Genomic DNA, 22,779 nt, shown 5'->3' with positions numbered 1-22,779 from the left:
GCCACCCCCCACCCCCCCTCAGGTCTTAATGATAATATTAACCTTATGCCCTTCCTTAAACATAGAACATTAAATTCATATTAAGTTTTTTTATTATTTTTTTGATATTTTATAGTCTTATTTCTTTAGGGAAGGTTGGGTTTTTATTTAGCTTGGGAGTTTTAGGATACAACTATTAGGTACCTGTTCCCCTGTTTTGTTTGTTTTTCATAATTTTACTACTTTACATATTGTAAAAATAATCAAACTGTTAGAAAAATACATAATAGTAATATGCATGCTTAGTGCATTTGAGGTTTAAAAGGGTTAATACATTTATTCTGTTCACACTGCATGAATCTGCACAGCTATTAGAAACTTAACAAGAGGCATTTCATTTCTGCTAATGTCATGAAAATAACAAGAGACATTTCATTTCTGCTAATGTCATAAAACCTAACAAAGAAATATTCATTTCTGCTTAGGCCATGAGAAAGTATGCAGCTGCTAGAAGCTTTGATAAAGAAAACAATAGATGCTTGAAAGTATAAACCAAAGAGCCATAGATAAACAAATCATTAGCTGGATATGAAACAAAAGAGAAACATGCCATGCGGAATACTGGCCACAATATAATGGCAAATGCATAAATAGAAATGAAAAGGTTAGCCTAGTCCTAGCTACCATGAAGGTCTATCTGACACTTTAAGACTGAATCTAGTTTCTAGGGACTGGATCTGGGGACATGAGTTGGGGATAGTTGCTCCAGCGACACTCATGTTTGCGCACAAAAAAGTTGCCCACCACCACTTCTACATTCATCCACCCATCACATCTAGATCAAGATGGGTCATCATCCCTGTACTCATCACTCACTAGACCACAATGATTGAGTACAATGCTACAATGCCTCTGACCATGAATGTACAGCAGCACACCTCAAAAAGGCCCAAAGTTCCTCACCAAAAAGGTCAAAGTCTTGTTCGGCATCTACTTATCTGAAACTCCAGAAACACAGGAGCTCATTATTGACAAAGTTTGCAGATGACCTCAGACTGACATATAAGGCCACAAGGCCATGTCAAGCAACCCTGATTTGATATTTATCAAAACAAAAATAGAAGATCCCTCAGAACACCACAGTGGGCAACTTAAAAAAAAACAGGGTTTTATTAGAACATGCTGGAGGGGACAGATTCATTCATCAGAGACTCCCTAGCTCTGAGAACCCAAAATCCGGTACATGAGGCAGAGCACCTCGCTGGCCTTGTTCAAGGAATCTTGACCAATGGATGGGGGATCATAGATATACCCCAAACCAGTCAGCATTACTTGTACTAAAGCTAGAAATGTACCTTGAATCCAGACAAAATGTAACACATGTATTAGAACACTACAATTGAAGAATTGAAAAGTTAAAATGGGGTAAAATAAGCCCAAGGCCAGGTTGCTTTTCTCAAAATGTTTTGCAAGCTAGAAAATAATCTAACCTAGTCAGCAATAAGTCTAGTAACATTTTCTGTACAACATACAGAAAGCTGTGTCTAACTATGTCAACAATAGAATAGTAACATTTTCTGTGTGACAGGAAGAGAACTGTATAAGAATAACATACAAATCACCAGTAATTCAGACAAACCTTGCGCCTACATGCTTTGTCTCCTTGCTGCAAGTAATAAAGGGTGCCTTGCTTGAACCTAACGTGAATTGGTCTTTGAAGTTTTTTCCTTTGACAGATTGGTCCTTCAGACCGGAACCCTCTCTTCACCTCAGATCAGATGGCCAGGTGGTTGAAACCGTACGGGGAAGAAACCAAATTGGTTATTCTTATATGGAAAGTCCTCCGACTGAATTGTCGTTCAAAAGAGGCCAGCCACTTTCTGATCTGTGACTGAAGGACGGGTTTCCGCGAATTGGTGATCAATCACGTGGGCTCAGGTAAGGTGAAGCTACTTTTTTCTGTTTTCTGTTTTAGATCAGGGACTAGATGTGTATTGTTTTTGTCAGACTGTATTTTTCTTACAAGTCAGGGACAAAAAAAGATTACTGTCTTGTCATAGATCAGGAGAAACAGAATAAGTAGGCAGTCATTCTGAAGAGACTATAACAAAATCTGTGGTACCACGTTAAAAAATTAAGAGAAGTTACGTAACAATCAAAGGGTAGAACAAAATGGGTAATAATTGCACAAAAGACCCCAAAATCTGCCTTTAACAGAAGACGCAAAATATACAGTCGCAGCGCACCGACAATGTTAGATATTATTCAAAATGGGTTAATAAATATGACTTCAACGGAAAATTAGAAAAATCCTCGCTTATCAAACTTATTAAGCAGCTCAAAACCGATTCCAAAGGTTGGGTAAAAAAGCAATGTCGATTAGGAATTCCTCAGGCACACAGGTGGCTTGAGGAAGTAAACCGTAGGGAACAAAAGAACAAAAATTCAAAAGCAATGTTTTTAGATAAGGAGGACAATAACTTAGTAATAGCATCAGCACCTCCGCCTCCCTTACCAGAATATGAAGCAAGTGAACAGGTTAGTCTACCCCCACGATATCCTGTAGTCACTGAAGATAGAGATATTATGAAACTAAAACTGACTAAAATTAGAGATCCCATTAGGACCAGGTCCCAAACAAAGGCAGGTAACTCAGATGAAGGCACTGAGTTATGGCAAATGGTTAAGAATTCACGATCTATAAGTGAAGAAGAAGAAATATGCCCACTTATAGAAGTACCCAATCCTCAGGCAGGCCAAGACAATCAGGACCCAACTATCTAGACCTTGGACTCCAGAAGATATCCGGAAAGCCACTGAGGGAACTCCCCATCCAAAGGTTAATTTTAGAAAATTCTCAGAAGATTTACAAGGAATGAGGTTGAGTTATAACTTAAACGGAGAAGAGATAGAAAAAGTAGTTAGACAGATTGTAGGGCCAGATTGGTACATGATTAGTGGGAGCTGGAATCCCCGTGACGCTGCACAAAGACCCGTCCCACATAGCAGCACAGAATTGGACACCAGAGTAAAAGGTCTCACAGACCGCATCTCTGAAAAATGGAAACCTAGGGCAGACTGGACTTCCATTAATCAATGCATCCAATAAGAAGGTGAAACAATTGACCGGTACTATGCCAGATTATCAGAGTGTTTTAATAACCACTGTGGAATGCAGGTTCCTGAAGATCAAACACAAGATTCCCCATATGAACAGCAATTAAAGAATGCATTCTTAAAAGGCAGTATTGCACCTATAAGCAGTTTTATTACAAAACATATGGTAGACCATTGTAGAAGCAGGTTACAATCATTACTTGAATATGCTAGGCAAGCCGAAAGGCATTTTAATAGCAAAAAGAAAAAGAAAGCTCAAGTATTTTCTGTAGAAGATGGAGCAGAAGTTTACGTAGCACAGACCGGGAAAAAGGGCAAGAGAAATGCGCAGGGAAACAAACAATCTGATCAAAGATCAGAGGACTTAGAAGGGCGGAAGAAAAGGGGAGAGTGTTTTAAATGCGGTAAAAAGGGACATTTTGCAAGGGATTGCAAGAAAAACAAGAAGGCAACAACAGAAGACAAGGAGGGTGAGGACTGACTATATGATAGTCATGAATCACTAGAAGGGGCTAGCGAGGAAAGGACAAATGAGAATGTGATAGAGGGAGTAGAGGAAGTGCAGGAAGTTAGTGACAATGAAGACCTAGCTTTACTTGAGCTTGGAGCTCTATTTAGCGGACACGAAACCAGAAGTTACACTCTTGGTAGAAGGGAGGGAAGTCAAATTCTTGTGTGACTCAGGGGCATCACGAACCCTGACACATCCATCCAAACTGCCAGAAAACACAGAGTCACCTGATTACATACTGGTCAAAGCAGCTAATGGACAGCTGTATCGGGAGCCTCTCTCCCATAACACTGCAATAACTGATCCAGTTTCAGGATTGACACAAAAAAGCAAAATTGTTGTTTCTGCAAAATGCCCAGTAAACCTCTTGGGCAGAAACCTCATGCAGCTATTTGGTATAGCAGTAGTCCCAACCATGCAGAGTATGGAAGCACAGCGACAAATTGATACCTTTACAGTGCAGTCGGAGTGTGAAATGTTTTATTGGTACAGCCAGGACTTGGTTACAACTGGTCCAGGGACTGTGACCAAAGAGTAAATGAATGTAGCCATCAGCAAGTTCCCCTCCCTTGACATTGGTAAGCAACACCTGTTGCACTGTACCCTGTATTATTGTAACACACCAGGACCTGATAAAGACCAAAAAATACAACGGCAACCAGAACCAGATAATAAGACGTATCCAGGCAGCTCAGCAGGAACAACCAACTTGGTAAAAAGTGAACCAGTGGTTCACTTTTTACCAAGTTGGTTGTTCCTGCTGAGCTACCAGGACCTGATAAAGAATATAAGCAAGAATTATTTAAAAATCATGCAAACAGATTGGTATTGCATAACCTGTACTGGGACACAGAAGGGAACAGTGTAGCCAGCTGTTCATTGCCCCGGGAGTTCTTTGCACTTTATAAATCTAATCGATTACCACATGTTAGCATAAGAAAAAACAGAAATATAGAATGGGCAGACCTAGGAGAAAAAGTCACGAGATGGGAGAAACAGACAGAACTAGAACTGTCAGAACAGGGAATACAAATACAGAAGTTGAATTGAATAACTCAGACCAACCCAGCTGTGCACTTGCAGTCTAGCGAGGACAGCTGATTGACACTCCTGTTAAAGGAGGAAGAAAATGCCTTATGAAATATACCAGAGACCCTCTGGTCAACAAGAAAATCAGATGTAGGGCTCATTCGTACAGTGGGACCAATTACTATCACTCCAAAGTCAGCATTCAGACCACAAAAAAGACAGTAACCCTTAAGAAAAGATGCAGAGGCAGGGATAAAGCCTATTATAGCAGCCTTACTTAAAGGAGGGATACTAGTACAATCTCCCGATTCACCATGTAACACATCCTTATTTCCAGTTAAAAAGGCCAATGGAGAATGGCGTATGGTCCAAGATTTACAAGCTGTAAATGATGCAGTAATACCAAGGGCACCTACGGTGCCAGACCCACACACCCTGTTGAATGATTTGAAACCTCAACAGAAGTATTTTTCTGGGTAGACATCAGCAATGCGTTCTTTTCGATACCGATGCACCCTGATAGCCAGTATTGGTTTGCATTCACATTTCAGGGGAAAAGGTATACATATACGTGACTAACACAGGGATATTGTGAAAGTCCAACAATATTCTCACAAGAAATGGCAAGCAACTTGGCGGGATTCACCCCACCAAGAGGCAGTCAGATTTTACTTTATGTTGATGACATCTTGCTGGCAGCCCCCACCCAGCAGGAATGTAGAGAAGATACCATAGCACTTCTATGATTTTTAGCCACTGAAGGACATACGGTAAATAAAAGTAAACTGCAGCTTTGGAAAAAACAAGCCAAATACCTGGGATATGTAATATCTTAGGAAGGTAGAACATTAGATGATGACAGAAAAATGGCAATTTTGCAAGCACCAAAACCCACTACCAAGAAGGAAATGATGTCCTTCCTGGGTACAACCAATTTTTGCCGGAGCTGGATTCCAAACTATGCCTTGGAATCTGCACCTCTGACTGACCTTATATATAAAAAGCCTATGGCAGCGCAGGATTTGTTACAATATACACCAGAGGCAGAATCTGCCTTCTGTAAACTAATGCAGTTAATAGCGTCCTCATTAGTTCTGGGACTGCCAAACTACCATAAATGTTTTTTCCAAACCGTAGATTGTAAGCAGGGTTACATGACATCGGTATTAACACAACAGCATGGGGATAAGCAAAGCCCCATTGCTTACTATTCATCACAACTAGACCCAGTGGCACGATATTTACCCCACTGTGTACAAGCAGTAGTTGCAGCTGCAATGGCAATACAGGCTTCAGCCTCAGTAGTCTTGTTCCACCCTCTCACTTTGACAGTACATCATGCAGTCGCAATTATTTTACTACAAGAAAAGGTGGCATATTTTTCCCCTGCTAGGCATCTTTCCTGTAGGACTATATTGTTGAGCCAGCCTCATATGACAATTGAGTGATGCACGACTTTAAACCCTTCTACTCTGCTCCCAACCCCTACAGACGGCACACCACACCGCTGCCTGCAGGTAATTGAGCAAAAGACACTACCTAGAAAAGATCTCACGGATGTCCCCTTGGATGATGCTGAGGTGACATACTACATGGATGGTTCGTGCAAAAGGGGTCCTGCAGGACAGAACCTAGTAGGATATGCAGTAGTCTCTAATACTGAGATTATAGAAGCAAAACCTCTACCACACAACTTACCTGCACAGGCAGCAGAATTGATTGCCCTGACATGGGCATGCACCTTAGCAAAGGGTAAATGTGTAAACATTTTTACTGATAGCCAGTACGCTTTTTCTACTGTACATGTTTTTGCGCAACAGTGGAAAAAACGGGGAATGATAACATCTACTGGCAAACCTATAAATCATGCACAGTTTATTTTAGATCTTTTAGAATCTATTCAGTTACCTCAGGAAGTAGCCATTTGTAAATGCACAGCTCACACCAAGCAACAAGATAGAATTTCAAAAGGTAATGCGAGAGCTGATTTAGCTGCAAAACAAGCAGCCACAGAAGTATTTCTTTTAAATGAGGAATTACAACCCCCTGAGATTTTAGACTTAGATATGTTAAAAACAATGCAGACACTCACTACGCAAGCTGAAAAACTATGATGGATAAAACAAGGAGCAATCCTTGAAAAGGGCTGTACATCTCTAGAGAAGGAAAACCGATACTACCCTCTAATTTGTTTCGATATGCAGCTTTGTTGAGCCATGGGCAGTGCCATGTCTCAACAGGGGGGGGGGGGGTACAGCTGGTGAACCAGGTGTTCACAACGTATGGATTTACAAACTACTCTAAAAAATTTTGTTTAATGTGTCAGATTTGTAACAAACATCATGCACAGGGGGCCATAAAGCCCAAGCAAGGGAGTTTCCCTATACCACCATATCCGTTTCACACTATCTGTATGGATTTCATAGAATTGCACAAATGTGAAAATAAGAAGTATTGTCTTGTCATTGTAGATATGTTTTCCAGATGGGTGGAAGCCTTTCCAACCAAAAATCCAGATGCAGCTATGGTGGCAAAAGTGCTGGTCAAGGAAATCATTCCTAGGTTTGGTATTCCGGAAAGGATCTACAGTGACAATGGTACACACTTTGTAAATCAAACCATACAGCAGTTGAGTAAGCATTTTGGTATTTCTTTAAAAAAATCATTGTACATACCATCCACAATCTGCAGGGCTAGTTGAAAGGCATAATGGTATACTAAAAAACAAATTGAGAAAATTAATAGCCGAGTCAGGAAAAAAATGGTTATATTGTTTGCCCCTGGCACTGTTGAGCATGAGAACTGTCCCAACAGCAAAAGGATTGACTCCTTTTGAAAAATTATTTGGAAGGGCTTATTATACACCCCAGTGGAAACTTCTCATGACATCAGACCAGGAAGCTGATTTCACACTAGCTGAATTGGTCTTTGAAGTTTTTTCCTTTGACAAAAACAACACCCACTAGTACCAAAAACCTGTCGCTCAACAGTGCAGCAGCACAAATAAAAATTACAAAGGAACCGGTTACCACGGATAAAACCATAAAACTTAATAGACGACAAGCACTTTCGGACTGACTGTCCTTCACGTCAACATACAAATTAATGTTATTCATGTAAATGTGTTGTGTGTAGACAGCTCATACTGGTGTCTATTTCTATATAATTGTGCTGTTACTGGTGGATAGAATCACGACTCAGGACAGAGTGCTGCTCGCTATATTTTTATCTGTGACTGCATAACTGTCTGATGAGGTTTCTTCTAACAGAGGTTTTTCCATTTGGCTCAGTATCTGCATATACTAGTAGTTACAGTAGCTATTTGCTCAGTTTGTTTTTTGTAATCATTATAATAATCTTTATAATATATATTTACCATCTCAAAAGTACTTACTCCTCTCTGTACTCTTCTTTTCTAGACCTAACACCACTCTTAAGTATTCAACTGCGGTACCACCTTTATCATTCTTATAAGAAAAGTGCAGTCCGGGTCTGAACTGTCTGCAAACAGCTAAAGGTAACTTTGAGTGTGTGTCTACCTGTTTGAGCCAATATTCATTTTCCCCTGGAGAGCACTGTGCTTTGGCTTGTAAGCAGCCCACACACACACACACACACACACACACACACACACACACACACACACACACACACACACACACACACTTCTTTCTCTCTCCTTCCCTTCTAGCAGCAAGTATCTATAACTGATCGATACTGTGTGTTTGTTAATTTAAACTGAGACCACAGCAGCCTACTGATACAAGGTTATCCTGTTTTTCCACCTGAGAAATGGTTAAGAAATGACTTACAGTTTCAGAGCAGTCCTTGGTCAATTCTGATTTTCACACACACTTGTCTTTGCTTTGGCTCATTAGCAGCAGTACAAAAGAACTGCCTGCTCACACCCTTGTTCTCCACCTCCCTGTTTATTACCTTAAGCCAATCCCAAAGTTAATAAATATTACCTGTGGCAACCACCCTTTGTCACCATCATATGTTCATTTATCAGTTTACTCTGTTACCTGATTGTTTCCAGCCCTTCATAAGAGCAACTAACAGGGTCTCTACCAGCTTTGCTCCCCACCCTGCCCCCTATTTCCTCCCGCCCCCAGAAGTCCTACCTTTATTGCACTCACAAACCCCTCCCATCTTTCCAATAGCCAACCACAGCGCTAACCCAACACTACCTCCTCCATTTTCCCACTACTATCACACCTCCAACTAACATGTACAAGCCTACCTTACCTATGCTCAGTGCATGCACTCTCCTTGCATATCTTATATCCTACCAAAGCTCCATCATTCCCCCACTCAACCACTACCACTGTACTACTACTCACACCACCACTCATGTCTCACCCTCACTCAGCTCCCCTCCCACCAACTCAAGAACCATCCCTATGCACCCCCCGCATATTCTACCAACTATATTACTCAAACATAAAGCATCCCTAACCCTCCCACCATACCTATTACCCACAGAGCACAATCATAAAGTTTCCCTAATAAACAAACACACTCAAAAACTGAGAAAACTAATAACCTCATGCATATCAAAACTAGCCCTAAGTGGAGACATCCACCCCAACCCTGGCCCTACCATCTCCAACCCCAAACCTCATAATCAGACTAGAAACCACAACTTCTCCCATATCACAGCCAACAGAAAGCTAAGTGACTTCCTTCTACTAAGCCTAAATATTAGAAGTATATCCAACAAAGTCCATGAACTCCATGCCACCATAGACTTGTACTCCCCAGATATAGTCATCCTGACAGAAACCTGGCTAAAACCTCACATTACCAGTGAGCAAATACTCCCTACCGGTTATGGCATACTGAGAGTAGACCGGCTAAACAAGAAAGGAGGCGGTGTAGCTATAATATTTAAACAGCATCTAAACATCCAGATCTTAAAATCATCAGCTCCACAAATAGGCAATGAAGAAATAATATATACCAACCTCAAAATAAACCAAAACAAAACCATCAACATAATTGGATGCTACTTCCCACCTGGCCAAAACATCCCTCCACTAGAAAACCTCCTCAGCTGGTCTACCCACAATCTCCCCCAAGAAACTATCATTTTAGGTGATTTCAATATTGACTGGCAATCCTGTTCTGGCAACAATCCAACCCATCATATAAAGCTCCACGGCTTCACCCAACTAGTCCAGTCGCCAACCAGGATAAATAAAAACTGCAGCAAGCACATTACCCTGGATTGGATACTAGTCAGTAAGAGCCCCCGGTCATATATAACAGGCTGCTTATCAGATACCCTCAGTGATCACTCCCAAACATTCCTACTCAAAAAATACCTGTACCAAGCTAAACCTGTCATCTACCATCAAATACGTAAAAAAAATAAACTTTAACCCACTCACATTCATCTCATCCCTCAAAGAACTGGCTTCCCCTAAAGTACCTCCATCTTGATGACGCAGTTGAATTTTTTAATACTACCTTCCTGAGCATCCTTGATTACCATACCCCCATAAGACTTAGACCAAAAGCACAACCCTCCCCATGGCTACAGAAAACCACTAAGTCAGAAATGCCTGGGAGCACTGGCGCAAAACCAAAAACCCCTCAACTAGAAAGAAATTCCTAGAACTACACAACAGAGTTAAAAAGCTAATAAAACAGGAAAATTCCAATACTACCAGTCTGCCCTAGACTCCTCCCAACACATCCCCAAACAATTCTGGTCCTCCATAAACTCCATCCTCCACCCAGGTAAAGTCAGTACCCCTCCTCCTAACATCCCTCACTCCTCCAAAAATATTGCTACCTCATTCAACACACACTTCACACAAACCATACTATCACTAGCTAAACAACACAACCCCCTCCCTCCAACCCACACCTTCAACTAGTAATCTCCCCACTGCCTTCTCTTTTTCTCCTGTACCTACCTCCAACATAAAAAAACTCTTAACTAAACTTAAGCCCACCAAATTAGCAGCAGACAACCTCCCAAGTGAATACCTACAAATCACAGCTGATGCTCTGGCCTACCCAGTATCCATCTTGATTAACTGATCTCTGTCAGAAAGTTACTTTCCCACACTGTGGAAAGTATCACATATAATTCCCCTCCACAAAGGCGGCCCCTCCACAGAACTAACCAATTACCACCCCATAGGTATTCTCTATCCACTCTTCAAAATACTACAGAGATGCATACATTCTCAGGTCTCAGAATACCTCCTTACTAACAACCTCCTTTCCAATACTCAGCATGGTTTCCGAACAAACCATAGCACCACCACTGCCTTAGTCTCCTTTACTAACACTATCCTTCAGCATAAAAACAATGGCCATCTCTCCTCTGCTACTTTCCTAGACCTATCTAAAGCATTTGACATGGTCCCACACAAACAACTCATCTCTGTCCTCAATAACCTATCCTTCTCTCAATCAGTCACCAACTGGTTTCAGAGTTACCTGTCTGACCGCCAACAATCCATTGTATGGCAGATTTACCTGTCTGACCGCCAACAATCTGTTGTATGGGAGAATGATATATCTCCCCAACTACCTGTCTCCATAGGGGTTCCCAAGTATCCATCCTTGGACCCCTACTCTTCTCAGTTTTCACCAATAATCTAGCCTCTGCCACCAAACATGGCACACTCATACAATACGCAGATGACTCAACCATCATCTGCTCAGCCCAGTCCCTACCCAAACTGCAAAAAGTCACACAGGAAGCCTTTTCCTCTGTTGAAACTTGGTTATCCGATGCCCAATTAATACTCTACCCAAACAAAACTAAACTACTCATCTTCCAACCCACCAAACATACTCAAAACAACTCTCACTTTAAGATCACACCAAAAGACAATACCACTATATACCCAACTGAACACACCAAACTGCTAGGAGTGGAAATAGACAATAAACTAAAATGTGACATTCACATATCCATGACCATAAAAAAGTCCACAAAAAACTAGGAGCATTATACAAAAATAAGCAACTTCTCACCTTATGCATTGGCAAGACATATTCTTAAGTATAATGAACATATGTTTAGATTTATGGCCTTACAAACAGTAAAATTAGGCTTTCAAGGTGGGGACATGGTGAATAAGACAATTGGCTGAAATTAATTAGATTGCTACACTGCAATCTGACAAGGCACCCAGGACTTAAGGTTATGTGTACTGATTAAGCCTGCCCTTAAAGGGAGTAAACTAATTCACTGAACTGATTGGTCAGCTGATTTTTTTTAAATCTAGTATTGTAGAATTCTAATGTGTATGCTGACCTGAAGGACAGTCAGTCCAAAAGTGCTTGTTGTCTATTAAAAGTTTTATGGTTTTATCTCTGGTAGCTGGTTTCTTTGTAATTTTTATTTGTACTTTACATATTGTAGGTGTAGATTTTTACTTACGGTTGCATAGATTAGAATTGGTTTAGGCACTGGATGTTTGCCTTTTATAATGTTTTTAATATGAACCAGATTTTTGGTCTTTTTCATTTTAAATGTTGGATTAATGCACTAATTAATTAAATGTCCTGTGATGGTAATTTCCTATAAAAGTACTGGGATTGGGTATTTTAATTGATTCCGAAAAAAGTCCTTATGTGAAAAGGACGAAAGACCTTAATAAATTTTTTTTGTTTTATATTATCCTGAGTTCGGGCCGTTTTTAGTAGACTGACTTTTCATATGGATGCTTTTTGGTTATTTGGAGTTATTTTAGTGCCAACGGTTATCACTATGTGTCTGACTTAAAATAAAATAAAAAAAAAATAGGACAATAACTTATTTTAAACTCTCACTCTTGGGCATGTATACATATTCCTGGCATTGCTTATTTGTAGCAATTTGGCATTACCCCTTTACATACCCTTTCTAACTTGTTCCCCTATTTCTCATAAGATCCTATTGAGTCTGCCCTAGCTATCATGAGGGACTGCACCCTCATACCCCCTAAAATAACCATTCACTGGGGAGGTCACACTATTTGTGGGGAAGGGGAGGCAAATTAGATGAATCAACAGATTGTCCTCCTGTTCACTATGAGTGACTATTGCCCACAATCCATCTCCCTTAAACTAGCCATGCCAAAGACTGTTTTGCATAACTCACGTAATTGCTCTTTCACTCACAGCCTACCCTCATGCACACAGCCACTTATGGCAATCACCTCTCATGTGGGATTGCCAAAGCTGGTGAAATAATGATACTAAACCAGATACAGTGTGCACCTCTAAATTCACAGACACAGAATGACAAACCTATTAAAAATATATGATGAGTTCCAAAAATTTCCAGGCCCTGTTTACCCTCATTTGTCACTTATCCAAATGAATTTTACTACAGTCTAAGAAGCAGCATACACTAAAATGCCACTGTCACTGTCAAATATAAAAGTAATTTTAGTCCTGATGTTGTCATTCACTCTGCAGCGGATACCAGCAAGGGCTAAACCATACAAATCAATGATGTAAGAAATGATGTTCATGCAAAAGGAGTGTAGCATTGCCACCTTGGATAAACAGAATATAAGAGCAACTTACATTATAGCTGGAATCTAGTCCTGATGTTGTCATTCACTCTGCAGCGGATACCAGCAAGGGCTAAACCATACAAATCAATGATGTAAGAAATGATGTTCATGCAAAAGGAGTGTAGCATTGCCACCTTGGATAAACAGAATATAAGAGCAACTTACATTATAGCTGGAATCCTACTCCAGAATGATTGATATGGTCATCAGAAATCTCAACACTACTCCCTATCTTTTGACAATCACGCAGTCAAGTAGTCAGGTAATCCTTCTGTCTAGCCCACTTAATAATTTGTGGTTTTTCATCCAAATCAAAAGACTTTATCAAACCAATTGTAGAATATAATGCCCCTTTTTGTAAGCATCTTTCAAACACTTCAAACAGCTACAAAGACCCAAGAAGTTCTTAACTAAAAAGATCACCAGAATAGAGACTCTCATATACCAAGAGAGGACTGAAACTCTATCCCTATATTCTTTGTTTGTATAGACTCTAGTGCTGTGATTTCTGTTTACATTCTGTGTTATTGACGACTCAATCCTCCCTGATCTCCTACACCTCCAAAAAAAAAAAAATGGCTCTACAAACACTCAAAGTGAAGACTGGAAATCTCCAGCTACATACAAATAAGACATGCAGGATGGACAAATTTATTAGTCAATGCTTCTTTCATCTGTGGAATATGTTACATAAAAAAATAGAGTGATATCATTTCTTACTTTTAAGGCAAACAATTAGATGGGCTCCCATAAATTCATCTCCATCCTAACTTGTTTGTCACCCCTGGAGGCAGGAGATGTGATGCAATGAGGGTGGATGCTGACAAGGCCAAACTCTGCCTTGAATACATTGAATCAGTGAATCTATAAATATGTGCAGTGACCATCAGTTGCATGTTTTTCTTCCCACAGTAACAGAACAGATGCAGCTAACCCATGACCTATATTATGAAGTATAGGCACCCGTGATTAGTTGTCCTTAGCAAAGTATCACAGTGCTGAGATAGCAATCTCATCATGTATTACTATGATATAGACTGTCATGCTTCCACTTGGTTGCCATTAGCAACCAACCACAATGGTCTTCTGGCAATCTCTAAAAATCAGAGCAATAGGCGAAGTCTAGTAGTCCTCTGACAAGGCTGATGGGAATTGTTGAGTTGTTTTGCAGGTTCTTTTATTTATTTATTTATTTTTACTTTTGTGGCAGGAACCCAAATGAAAATATTGGCAGTGATAATAGTAGACACTGCCCAGATCAGGCAATCTATGTTTTTGTACTTTTAGCACAGTCAGTGCAGGGATAGGGTCCTTGCATACCTCTCAACTTCTTTCCACAAAAATTCTGGACATAGCCAAAATAAAGCAGTGACAAAATCAGGGTGAATAAAGTACAAAGGAGTGACTAAATCAAGGAGAATTTATAACTGTCACTCTAATTCACTTTAATAGTAATTACAGGTTTCGCACCAACATGCATTTTCTCAACAATATGAAGTATGAAACTCTAATGTGGAACATTACTGATTCATCTGTAATCCACAGTGATTTACCAGAAAATCAGGGACAGGACAAGGAATGTGAAGCAAACATCAGAGATATTTTGCAAACTCAGGATCAGAGGAAGTTACTAGACTACTGACCCTGAGGCCCTTATAAGCCTAGTCAAGAGTTTAGCCCATGTTTAGACAAGTCAGCACCCAAAGCCCCTGTCCAGCAGGGACACAGTTGGAATACCAGGGGTGCATTTTCTGTTTCCCATCCAGTTATCCAGGTTGCATTTAAAAAGGGATAATGAGGTACTCTGCATGACATGGAGAGGGAGTCTATTCCACAGATGAGGGGAGTCTCTGGGACACAAATCTGTCCCACCAAGTCCTACTGATGTCACAGACCAGCATGAGGTCACACGTGCGGGTTACTCGAGTGGAGCTTGACTTGTGGATATGCAGCAGTCCCATGAAGAAAAGGTCTGAGATTGCTTTGTATGCCAGACAGAGGTCACCTCTGAGGAGTCTGTATGAAACTGAATAGAGGGACAGGGCTTTTAGCCTGTGTATGGCAGATGTTTGAGGCCATGGATTCTCCTGGTTAGAAACCTCTATGGTCTCTCCAGCTGCTGCATGTACTTTGCGAGGTACATGCCAAAGGAGGGCACTGTACTCAATAATTGGCCTTATAAGGGAAGAATGCAGGGCTTTATGACCTCCTTGTCCCTGGATAAGATACCCTTGCTTATAAGGTGGGCCATGTAGAAAGCTTTCCGTACAATGGAAGCAACATGGTGGTCAAACGTCAGGTTGCTGTCAACCTGGGTGCTCAAATCCCTCATGACTAAGTGCGTGCTTAGGACGTTATAAATGTGATAATATATGGGGACGTCCCTCTCCCCAAAGGGGATAATGATACATTTTTTGGCATTCAGCTTGAGGGCATGTTTCTGGTACAAGTCATTTGTTTGGGTGAGACCCTCTTGGAGGACCTCCACATCACTTGGGGAATTGATGACCCCCACCCAGCTTGCAGTCATCTGCAAACTTGGTCAGCCATACCCCACTGGTTTTGGTCTGCACCTCAGGGAAGTACATCCCGAATAACAGAGGCCCCCAAGACTGATCCTTGGGGTACGCCGCTCATTATGGGTCTACTGCTTGAGGTGGCTTCCCCTATTTTGATTAGGTGGGTTCAATTAGTGAGCCAGTTTAACTGCGGTGGTGGTGCTGTGGTAGCATTGTCGCCTCCCAGTAAGACGTTGTCCTGTTCGATTCTCAGCTAGAGCGTCTTCTGTGTGGGGACATGTGTGAATGAGCGTACCTTCATTGAAGGTTGTGTGTCAGGGCCGGCAACTCAGCACGTAAAATCTACTACCAATCATTAGCAGACCGGAGTTCTGCTGTGGCGACCCCTAACTGGGAAAAGCCGAAAGACACAACAACATCAGTGAGCCAGTTTGCTACCCATCTGGTAACATATGTATTGATGCCTAGTTGAGAGAGTTTATCTATTATGCCCAAGTGGGGAATAGTGTCGAAGGCTTTGGCCAGGTCAAAATAGGTGATGTGCACCATCTTCCCTCGTCCATGGCTTTGGTAACTGTCTCAAAGAAGTCAACCAGATTTAACAGACATGACCTCCCCTTGAGAAAGCAAAACTGTGTGGGGTTGAGTGTTTGGAGGTTGCCAATGTCCCTGTTAATGAGGTTCATGATAATCCATTCCATATCCTTGCAGATCAGGCTAGTTAGGCTGATGGGTCCATAATTTCCCAGATCGGTGGACGCTCCACCTTTGTGTAAAGGGATGACAGTGGCTGTTCTCCACTCGGCTGGGGAAAAGCTGCTACTCAGGCTTTGGTTGAATAGGGTGCCTAATGGTGCTGCAAGTTTATGCCAGAGTTCATGTAGGATGCAGCCTGGGATGTACAGCTAAGATTGTTTTTATCCTTTGCTGAGTGGGTTAGTTGTACTAGGCTAATGGCCTCTTTTCAGGGAGACCCAAGGAGGTATTTATACTGCTAGGAAGAAATTTAGCCAGGGCATCGGGGAACTTTTTCTACTCTTTTTGATAGATTCCATGAGTTATTTTATATTCACTTCAGCTATAAAAACTCAAGCAGATGGGATTTTGATTAAACATATCATCTGAAGGTGGACACTCAGGAGTGCACCCTCCTAAAACTGCACTGCAATGCCAGCAACCCAATCACCAGGAATGGGAACAGAACCCACAGTCTTCTGGTCTTCCACCACTAAGGGCAAGTATTCGTCCTGTTGAGCCACTGACACTGCATGCCCTCAACTTCTCTGTTCAAGAACTCTGGATGTTGCAAAAAAATAATTGGGAAACAAGATCAGGCATAATTTTAAATATTACTCTTAACTCACTAAAAAAATTATATAACGTCAGGTTTTGCATCAATGTGCAGTTTCTAAACAATAAAAATTATGAAACCATAATGTCCAGCATTACTGACTTCAAAGTGATTCACTAGCAAATCAAAAAGTTTATGGAGTACAGGGGAAAATTCTGCAAAAGGAGAGAGAAAACCACAACACTGTGTGCATGCACATTGGAATAAAACAATTCTATTGGTACACTTATCTCTGTGTGTGTGTGTGTGTGTGTGTGTGTGTGTGTGTGTGTGTGTGTGTGTGTGTGTGTGTGTGTGTGTGTGCAGAATACTTATCAGTCCATATTACAGCAACTTTTTATGAGTTAAATTAATAATTTTATAGCTGCAAATTGAAAAATGTAATCACAAAGTCCACACCGGATGAAAAATACTATAATAGTTTTAAAATGTGCACACTTGCACCCACACATATGCAATTGTGCACTCGCAGATACATGCGCACACACACATACAAACCTAGAAATCAGGATTTGCTCTTCTGAAAAAAAAAAAAGAAAAAGGTAGACTGCACATACCGCCAGACCCTGGCAGCAACATGGATTTTATGAACAATAAGAAGTAAGAAATTCTAACAACTGGCATTATTGACTGACCATAATCCTCAGTGAGACCACCACAGCACAGCTAATAAAACCCAAATTTAATAAAGTAATTAAAATAAAAAGCAGGAGTAAAAACAAATCCGATAAGCGCTTTCGGCTAATATAGCCTTCTTCAGATCATAAGTAAATCCTGCTGTGAATTTCATTTAAAATCCAGTTAGCCAATCACAAAGAAAGGGGTGGACTGCTGTTACAAATGAGGGTTTCCAAGCATAATACTGATTGGAGACAGGACAGCCAATTACAATTCTAAAAACTAGCCAACAGCCAGTATTAGAGCATTCAGTCATGGTATCCTTATAGGACAAGCTCCTGCATTTTGAACCTATTTACTTGTTTGTGTACACTTATGCTAACAAGCTAAGGTGCTATTGTAATTGCCACTAAGTCCATACATCCTCAAAAAGAGGAAACATTGTTCAACTTATAAGAGTAGAAACTATGTACATAAAATTCATTGCAATAATGGCTAAAAAGCATATGTAACTGGGCCATATTACAAGGGACAGAAGTAATGAATAAAGCTGTATCAGTTTCTAAGCCAGCAGGAGATAAACGTCACTATCAGAAGCCTTACACTTCCTTTCCTGCTACAAAGCTGAACATCCAATCTAAGGTGCAAAGTCTTTAGTTACATCCAATCATATCAGACAGTTCACTGTTAGGACCAAACAGTGGTTTTCGCACTAAACAGTGCATAACTGTAAAAATGTAGCCCTTAGACTCAGCAAAATTTTAGCCTAGAGAATTAACTAAATGCAGTTGCCAATTTTCACAGAAACTCCTCGTTCTCATAAAGTTAAAGTACATCCATGTAGCAATGTGCATTTAGTAGAGGATTTAGCAGAGGAAGACACATTGCTAAAGTCCACAATCACAAATTCTCATTGAAGATATAAATGCCTAAATAAATGCGATAGCTTATTATAATTTCTTGTAATGCTGAGTAAATTCTTGGGTCCCCTTGGTCATGGGATAAATACAAAGAGATCTTTGAATAATCAAACCAAATAAGCAACTCAAACTCATTTTATGCTGGCAGCCTATTTCTTCGCCAGTCATAACAAGCACCTCATAATTTAGGCCAATCAATAACTTTGGTGTTTACAATGAGTAACAGTAAAATTGCAGCCTTTATCCACGGAAGAGTAGAATCTCATCAAGGGCAACAATAGAGCATAAAACTCCTTGGTGATGTAAAATGCATATACATATATATTTATATATATATATATATATATATATATATATGAAACTATGTGCAAAGTGTTGGGACAAAAAACAAATATGTTGGTACGATCAGTGCACAAAACTACATGGTGGGCAAATGTCCGACATACAACGTAATCAATTAATCTCATCCAGCTAGAACAAGTCTATCAGTTGTTGCTTATTAGAAATAATGCTCACAACAAAAAAAAAATAGGAAGATGTGTGCGCTTGTAATCCATAATAAAACTGGAACAAACCCCACCTATACATCCAACATGGTATACTGCAGGCAAACCAGTCAATTGGAACTCAGGAATCAATAGCAGACATGGTACAGAGACATATCTCGTGCAACACAGTCGAAGCTCCAATCATATTTGTCCAACAGGACAAGCCTCCTGATTCGACCCAATCCTTAGCTTCCTCACTTTCAGGATGGGTCTTAATGGGATCACGTTGTTTAAGCCTGGAGGACAGTGCGCTCTTAAATTAATAATTCAATTGATCTCTCTAATTTCTGTTCAATTTCTTGTGTCTTCTTCTCTTACGTTAGATTTAATAAAAAAACTCCAGCTTTACTCCGTAGCATATCGCCTACTCCGAGGTGATCTCTTCCTAACATATAAAACTATGTCAAACCCAGAGCTGTTGGACATGCTACACCTAAAGAAATCCCAATCCCTCCGAGCTACATGCTCTAGGGACCTAAACCTTGTCACCACAATAAACAGGACACGCTGGAGGGATTGATTCCTGTCCAAGAGACTTCCTATACTCTGGAACAAGCTCCCCATCTACATCAAGCAAAATTCTTCATTAATACTCTTCAAGAAAAATCCTGATGAGTGGATTGGAAATAGGAAATACACCCCGGGGATCACTTGTGTCTCTGCTCGACAGTGGCACAGGAAAATAACTTTCTTGGGTGGCGTAAGCTATGTAGTCCCTTGGGCCGATAGCCTAGTAACTACCTATGAACCTATAATACATTCCAGGGCTTTAAATTTGAACCCATGCACTGAATTATGAATAATGTGCACAGCGAGCGCATTATTCTGATAGTCATTCCTTATGTCCTTCATGTGCCATAGGATCCGGTCCTTAAAGTGCTGGTCAGTTTTTCCTATGTAGAAAGCTCTGCATGAACAGCAGGATGACATGTATACTAGATGTTGAGTGGTGACATTTGCAAACACATCAAAAGTATAGGTTCTATTGGAGACGGGTGAATAAATGAATTGCTGCTATCGAAATGAGCACCGGCTTTACAACAATGACATTTGAAGGTGCCTTTTCTGCCTGAGGTTGGTCGATGATCAAAGCCATTTTTATTACATAAAATACTCTATGTTTCATTGCTTCTGTCCCTTGTAATATGGACTAGTTACATACTTTTTTTTTTAGCCATTATTGCCATTATTGCAATGAATTTTATGTACGTAGTTTCTACTCTTATGAGTTGAACAATTTTTCCTCTTTTTGAGGTATGGACTTAGTGGCAATTACAATAGCATCTTAGCTTGTTAGTATAAGTGTACACAAACAAGTAAATAATTGGTTCAAATTCAGAAGCTTGCCCTATAAGGATACCATGACTGAATGCTCTAATATTGGCTGTTGGCATGTTTTTAGAATTGTAATTCGCTGTCATGTCTCCAATTAGTATTATGCTTGGAAACCCTCATTTGTAACAGCAGTCCACCCCCCCTTTTTTTTTGTGATTGGCTAACTGGATTTTAAATGGAATTCGCAGGATTTACTTATGATCTGAAAAAGGCTATATTAGCAGAAATCGCTTATCGGATTTATTTTTACTCCTGCTTTTTATTTTAATTACTTTATTAAATTCTTGTTTTATTAGCTGTGCTGTGGTGGTCTGTCGAAGGTTTTTTCTTGCAGTTTGTTTTACTTCCATCGGCAGCTTTAGCAGTGGTAAGTGTTCATTTTTCTATAATCCTCAGTGACTTACCACAGAAAATCAAAACATTTAGAGGGACAGTGGAAAAATCCATTCAAGATTTACACTGCCCAGTGGCTAGCCCTACCGCAGTTCTTGCGCATCATACACTCGCACAATCACACCTATGGTCCATTTAACGTGTCCTATCCACTTCTCTATGTCTTTTGAATGTGGGAAGAAACCAGAGCACCCAGAGGAAACCCATGCAAACACAGGGAAAACATGCAGACTTCACACAGAAGGCACCCCAGTCAAGAATCGAACTGTACGACCTCTTGCTGTGAGGCAACACTATCCTCTGTACCAGTGTGCTGCCCTAGACAGCAGAAAAATATGAGGGCAAAATCGGAAAGATCCTGCAATAGTACTTGGCAGGTACTTCGACTTTAAGAGCTTCCTTTTCTTTATCTGCAGCCAGTCATATTGCCAGTACTGTATCTAGATTTAGACAGCCAGTACAAATGCAGATCCAGCCAAGGTCAACAGTGCCAAGTTTCCTGTTTTTATTTGATTTTTTCTCTCTCTCTCTCTACTGTTCTTAACTACTGACTATACCAGAAAAATAAAAAAATGAACTTGTTCATTTAAAATCAAGCCTATTTCTGTACGTTCTGTTTCTGTTACTACAGTTAAATAGGTGTTTTTTTTTTTTAACAGATAGATTCAAAGAGCACAGGCAATGATTCTGTGGAAAGTGGGAGCACCCATGTTCTATGGTTCCGGCACCCTTAAAGAATTGTGTCAGGCACAGGTCACCTCTTAGCAGTCTGCAAGATACAGAGTACAGTGACATGGCTTTATTGTCATTGTTTATTAAATATAATCCACCACATGTTCTCACAAAATCGACAGTTTTAGAAAGGACGTATCAACATTTTGGGCAAAAATCAAGGTATGCATCTCTACACGAGTTTACTACAACCCCTCCATCCATAAATACGAATAGAGACAAACACAGGAGAAAGATCAGAACATCTACCAATATTTTTTTTCTTCTTTCTGCACTATCCCTTATTCAAAAGGTGAAAAGTTAACACGGTGTAGTTGGCTCCTACCGGTCTACGTTCCCAAGTGGATCTCTTCTTCTCGCGCATCTTGATCTAATACTTTACAGCAGCGCTTCAAAAAGGAAAGGAATATATTCTGTAACGGACTAACCTGTCCAACATTTAAGTGGAGCCGAGTAAATGTTGTTTCGTAGACGAAATTAGAGGAAATTAAGTTTCGGTTTGTTACCGAGGTATGCTTGGAACGTTGTGGTTGCCCTGGCAACCTGACACGAGCGCCGATTCCCTTTTTCGTTTGTTATTTTTGGTAGGATTGCTGTAGATGGCAAGATCCTGACTGTATTTGCGACCCATTAGCTCCAAGTAAAAATAGCCCTATCTACACATACTATCTACACATATTAGTACTGCACGATGTCTGAACAGCTTAAAACTGAAAAGGTGACTGATAAAGAAATACATCCAACTTGAACCACAAAATAGAAACTAAAGAAATCAAATGTCATAATATAGCATACTAATTATGTAAATTATACGTTTACTTTATTTTTAAACAGCAAATAGATCAATTTTCTCACAAATAAATAGTAATATGCAAATCATTGTCTAAAATTCTGCCACGAATAACGGACATCTTAAATGATACTCTTGGGAGTTGAGAAGGGTTGGGTGAAAAAGGAAAACAGTCAATGGTATTTTTTACACTGTGGTATATTATAGCAATAACCCACGCCTGGGTGTGGGTAATGCTGGATTTACCCACGGTTGGCGTGGCTTTGCCCTCAGGACCAAACAAAGCCAACCGTGGGTAAATCCAGCATTACCACACCCAGAAGTGAGTTATTGCTATATACTAATGACATTATTTAAGAAAAAAAATAATTACTTTTCTTAAATAATGGCATTGTATAATGCCTCC

At 40.3% G+C, this 22,779-nt stretch overlaps 1 protein-coding gene across 2 annotated transcripts in view; it reads right to left on the bottom strand.

Moving 5' to 3' along the window:
- The window catches only part of NFKBIL1 (NFKB inhibitor like 1), a 91,177-nt gene extending 69,194 nt beyond the window's left edge, over window positions 1-21,983 (bottom strand). For both annotated transcript variants that reach the window (XM_044083241.1, XM_044083242.1), the window contains exon 1: window positions 21,909-21,983. The gene's annotated coding sequence lies outside the window, so the exon portion shown is untranslated. The remainder of the gene's footprint in view (window positions 1-21,908) is intronic.
- Window positions 21,984-22,779: the final 796 nt, after the last annotated feature.

This window comes from Protopterus annectens, chromosome 9.part0, assembly GCF_019279795.1.
Source record: "Protopterus annectens isolate FY-2018-M chromosome 9.part0, PAN1.0, whole genome shotgun sequence".
NCBI lineage: Eukaryota > Metazoa > Chordata > Ceratodontiformes > Protopteridae > Protopterus > Protopterus annectens.
The sequence above is the reverse complement of the archived record's forward strand: the minus strand, read 5'-3'. Positions and strand labels throughout refer to the sequence as shown.